This window comes from Echinops telfairi, unplaced genomic scaffold, assembly GCF_000313985.2.
Source record: "Echinops telfairi isolate 266 unplaced genomic scaffold, ASM31398v2 ScPeMD7_36;HRSCAF=134, whole genome shotgun sequence".
Lineage (NCBI taxonomy): Eukaryota > Metazoa > Chordata > Mammalia > Afrosoricida > Tenrecidae > Echinops > Echinops telfairi.
This window is the reverse complement of record NW_022103934.1, coordinates 1,624,677-1,629,894: the sequence shown is the minus strand read 5'-3', so window position 1 is coordinate 1,629,894 and position 5,218 is coordinate 1,624,677. Positions and strand designations below refer to the sequence as shown.

Below are 5,218 nucleotides of genomic sequence, written 5' to 3'. Positions count from 1 at the left end.
CCCTGGGGACGGGCCGCCCCTCCCAGATTGCCACAAAGAGGCTCCTTGTTTTCCCGCCGGACGGGGCCCTGGGTGCCCCGATGCCCTCTGCCCGCTGCAGCCGGCCCCGGGCTGGCCTGCTTCAGGTCGCTGTCTTACTGGACTGGCCATCGGCGGGAAGCAGCCTGCACCCTGCGCGGATCACGTCCCGGCCCATGCACGGAGCGGCGCGCCCCTTGGCTGCTGCATCCGCGCCTGTGATTGGCCGGTTGGGGGCGCTCCACCGCGGGGGGCCGTGCGCCGGGTGGGTCTCTGAACAGCCGCAGCGGGCACAGCCTTTGCGAGGTCCCTGGAGGGCGTTTGCGCCGCGGCCTGACCGCTGGGTCACCCTCCACCAGACCTCCCGGGCCTGCCCTGGGCCGCTGGGCCCCTCCTGGGGTTCATAATGGGAAATTAAGGCTTCAGTGACAGGCCTGGGAACCACACTAGCTGGCTCAAGAAGCCCAGGGCGTGTCCCACTCCCACCGCAGAGCCCACGCGGAGGGGGGGGTGCTTCCACCCCTCCCCAGTCTGGTGACCAAGACAAAGATTTACAGCCCATTCCTGGAGAAATAAGAAGGGAGCCCAGCCCTCGAACCCCAGGGAACCAACCAAAAAGTCTGTCTTTTTCCCTGGGGGCAGATGGCACCGTCCCCCACTCACTGCGCGCACACACACCAGGGCGGTGTCCAGTTTCCAGTCCAAGCATCTGCAAAGGGAGAAGCAGTCGGAGACGGGAAACTGGGCCCCCAACCCCCATTTTCCCTGCTGACTGGCGGAGAACAGAAGGCGGGAACTTGAGGATGGTCTCTGTTTCCCAGAAAGAGGAAGCTGGGTCAAGAGGCTGGGGCTGGCAGAGGACTTGCCCCCAAGCAGGCAGAGGCCTTGGTTTCTAACCCCACTACCCCCTCAGGCTGGCTCAGCACAGTGTGTCTCTCGTCCACCTTCACAGGGCAGTCTCGGGAAGAGGGCCTGGGCTCCAAACCCACCAGGCCAGGCCTCGGCGTTGGAGGGAAGGGAAGCGTGGCAGAAGGGAAGAAGATGGAGCCAGCGGTGTGGCTAGAAATCAGGTGAGGGGAAGGTAGGAGATGTCCCTCCTAGTCCCGTAGGAGCAGCTGCGTGGCTCCACCCCAGCTCTCTTTTGATTTCCTTCCAGAGGCCAGGTCCTTCGGGGTGTCATCTCTGCCAGGGGGTGATTCAATAGTTAGATCTTTAGTGGATCACCCCCAGCTCCAAATTCTTCCAGGGCTCCCCACTGTCCTGAAGGGGTGGTCCCTGCTCACCCAATCTGCCCCCTGACGTTTCCCAGAAATCACTCTGCTGCAGCCACATTTGCCGCCTACCTGCCCTGAGGTATGGCAGGTATTGGCACCTGCCTCGGGCACCATTTGAATGGGGGAGAGGGTGAGGGGGCGCCACTGAGCAGTGTGTCTAGTCCCCTGGCAGCCTGCAGCCCCAGCTGTGAGAGATCATTCAGCAGTTCAGCAGACTTTCCCATGTGAGCATCTCCAGGAGGGGAGGCAGACTGTGTGATCCTGCTCTACTGAGTGCAGGAAGAGAAGAAACGGGGGCGGGTGTGTGTGTGGGGGGTGACAGGGACCTGGGGGTTGACTTGAGCCCATCTGTGTTCATACGTGATAGCAGGAAGGCACGGCTGGCATTTTCACGTAGTGCCACCATGTGCTAAGTAAAAGATGAACAGACTTGCCTTCGCATTTCTGAGCTGATAAAGATAGCAAAGCTATCCTAAAGGTGGGGTTCCGGATAAATGAACTGGGGAGGGATGCCAGGCCTGGCTATAAGGCACTATTTCTCCTAAATGTCCCTCTGTACCAGCTACCCACATCCCTGCCCCCACCCCCACCTCTGGGCCTCTATCCTGTTTCTCACTTTGCCTTGTGTTTTCCACACACACACACACACACACAACCATCCTTCAGGTTTCTGATGAAAAATCACTTTGTCAAAGGGGCCTCCCCTGCGCACCAGTCCTCCGCCTCCCCTTTCCCCCAGCCCTTTCTACCTCAGCAACTGGCTATATTGCCTTCACACCACTGGCTGCGATCGGAAATTATGACTGGCTTTCTGGTTTTCTGTCTGGCTTTGACGGCGAGTGCTGGCGGCCAGCAACAACTCGGATCCCAGTGCCCACAGCAAGTCCTGGCACACAGTAGGCGCTCAGGCGACATTGGGAATGAATGGGCCGAAAAGGCCGCAGCAGCTGGGGCCCTGACGGTGGAGGAGCCAAGGCGCCGCTCAGGCCCAAAGCCACAGCCAGGAGACCCGGCGCCACCTCGGTCCCCTTGGGTCCCACCCCCCACCCCGCAGCGAAGCCCCGCGCGTCGCCGTGGAGACAGCTGCAGGTCCCGCCCCCCGGCTGCTCTCTCGCTGTCTTTATCTGGCAGAGGAATGCGCGGTATCCACTCTCGCCCTGGGGCCGCGCCTTCCCTCTTCTTCCGCGACCGCCACTCGCGCGGGACCCCACACCTCCAAATGGGGACGGGGCGGGGTGGGGGGGCGCTCCTCGCCGTCTCGCCGAGGCTTCCGCCTGGAGATTCGGGGAGGGGGTGGAGGTGGCACAGCAGCCGCACCGCGAGTGCCGCGTCGGTGTCACACCACCCGGGGGGCCGTGGGCTCCGCGCGCGGTGCCCAGAGCGTCTGACAAGGGCACAGACGGGTGGGTGAAGGGGGTGGAAATCCCCGGGTGAGTCAGCCCGAGCCTCAGGAGGGGCGAAGTCCCGGCGCTCGCCAAGCAGGGACCACGCAGAAGCCTCCCCACGCGAACGCAAGCGCATGCCCTCCCCCGCCCCTGGGGAACGGACCGGCGCTCACGCTCCGTGCCCTTTCAGAACCGGGCCCCACCCCCACGAGAGGACTCCAAGCGCTGGGAAACTGAGGCAGAGGCCCTGGGCTGGGGGGCGGGGGGCTCCACGCCTCGGTTCGGAGCCTCAACCACGCACTGCATCCTTGGCCTTCAAGCTGGCCTGGTCACCAGGAGGGGCCCGCGACGCCTCTCGCTTGCCTCCCCACCCCTCCCCAGCCTTCGGGTGCACCAGCCTCCCTCCCAGCGTCTCCAGCCGAAAGAGCTGGGATTTCGCCTTCTCGGCGCCAACTTCCTGCCGCTGGGGAAGGCGGGGTGCAAAGTCCTGGGGTTCTCTGCTGAGGCAGGGGGAGTCGCCTGGGGTCGTGGGGAGGGCACACGGGACCACCTTCTGGTGCAGCAGGAGCACAGGCGGCGCGTGCGTGCCTCAGTGCGCCCCCGGCCCCTGGCCGGCTCTCCCCACCACCACCACCCCCTTAGATCTCCCCACCTTAGGGGACCGGGGTCCGCCCTTTCTGCTCCCCAGTCCGCCTCCCGGTCAGTGGTTCCACCCCACCACGCGTGCTCACCTGGCGTGGCCGGCCCGGGTCCCTGCCCTGGCCGGAGGGGACTCGGCGTCTGAGTCCCCGGGGCGGCCGCGGCTGGGGCTGGGGTTGCCCGCCGGGCTCGGCAGCGTCCCGGGGCTGGGGACCACGGACGGACGCACGGAGGCGGGGCGGAGAGAGCCACCGCTTCAGCGCCCCCAGCTCTCCCCGCCCTCCTCTCCGCCCCTTTCCGGCGGCGGCGGCAATGAATTCCAGATGTGGCCAGTCGGGGGCCCCCGCAAAAGGGCCGACGGGGGCGGTACGCAGGACCCCTTTGTCCGCCGCCCCCCGGCCACCTCCCGCCCTGCCCCGCCCAGCCCCCACCCGTGAGAGTCGGCCGGCGCGTGACGTCATGCAGCACCAAACGACGTGGCTTGCCTGGCCAGGTGGCCTCCACCTTCTGACCCCTTGCCCCAATTCCAGGTCTGCTCTTGATCCCAGCCTCATTCAACAACCAGCTGTGAATTACCTACTAGGGGTCCCCGCAGCAAGCGGCTATGAATGCCTACTGGGTGATGGTGAGTTGGACATGCCAGTTGTGAGGGTGGTGGAGACCCGGGCAGTGTTCCACTGTGTTGTGCATGGAATCGCTTTGAGATGGAGCAGACTCGATGGCATCTTTGACCAAGAATCCAGTGATCCCTGTGGGTCAGGCCGCCAGGACGGGCAGCTTGCTCTCTGCGTTGACAAGGCCCTGGAGTTTAGGAGCTGCCCCGCCCCCCTCCCTTGACCCTAGTGATCCAGCAATCAGCCAAGGTGCTGGCTGGGTTTGCCTGGCAGGCCTTCCACAGGAGACCCAGCCTTCTACCTGGTTCTCTGCATTCTCCCTCTTTCCCGCACTCACATGTCCGTGTGCCCAACTACTGAGAGACACACACCTCCGGTTTCTTGAGCCTGGGTGCTCCACATTGTTTGGGGAACCCTGGGCACTGTCAGTAAACAAAGCAAAACCAAGATGTCTGTCTGCCTTCTGAGAGCTGGACGCCTAACCCAAAGGTTGGAGGGTCAAGTACAGTCAGAAGCACTTTGGAAGAAAGGCCTGTTGATCTACTTCTCAAAAAAAAATCAGCCACTAAAACCCCTACGGAACCCAGTTCGATTCTGCCACACGGTGGGGGGTTGGCCTGTCAGAACTGACCCCAGGCAAATGGTTCGTCATGCTTATGGGAGACAGCTTTGTGTAAGGCTCCCAGGAACCATGTCACCATGAAGATGTATGTGTGATCTAAGGAGCTTTGGTGGCCTAGTGGGCTAAGCCACTGAGTGGTTAACTACAAGGTCAGTGGTTCCACCCCACCAGCTGTTCCCAGGGAGAAAGATGAGGCTGTCTATTCCCACAAAATTCATTAAAGTCTCAGAAACCCAAAGGGGCAGGTCTACGCTGTTCTATAGGCTCCTGACAAGTCAATCAGCTCAGTGTAAGTGGCTGTGGGGTCTTTGGCTATCCATAATGTGCTTCTATGTTTATTTCGCAAGTAACTTAAGCACGCTGACTGCTAACTGGAAGTTGGGAGTTTGAACCTACCCAGAGGCTCCTCGGGAGGCAGACCCAGTGATCTGCTTCCCTAAAAGCCAAGCTCACTGCCATGGAGTCGATGCTGACTCCCAGTGATGCCCTGTGGGTTTCCTCGACTGTAACGGTTGACTGGAGTAGAAAGCTCAGTCCTTCTCCTGCAGAACAGCCCATGGTTTCGAACTGCTGGCCACAGCCCACCGCATGACCACTACACCACCAGGGCTGCTTGAAGGTCACAGCGTTGGAAATCCTGTGAGCACATGGGACAAACCCCCCCCC

General features: G+C 62.3%; 1 protein-coding gene across 1 annotated transcript in view; it reads right to left on the bottom strand.

The window, feature by feature from the left end:
• The window catches only part of S1PR2 (sphingosine-1-phosphate receptor 2), an 8,129-nt gene extending 4,677 nt beyond the window's left edge, over nt 1-3,452 (bottom strand). Inside the window, exon 1 of the mRNA XM_045290351.1 lies at nt 3,409-3,452. The gene's annotated coding sequence lies outside the window, so the exon portion shown is untranslated. The remainder of the gene's footprint in view (nt 1-3,408) is intronic.
• Between the last annotated feature and the right edge of the window lie 1,766 nt (nt 3,453-5,218).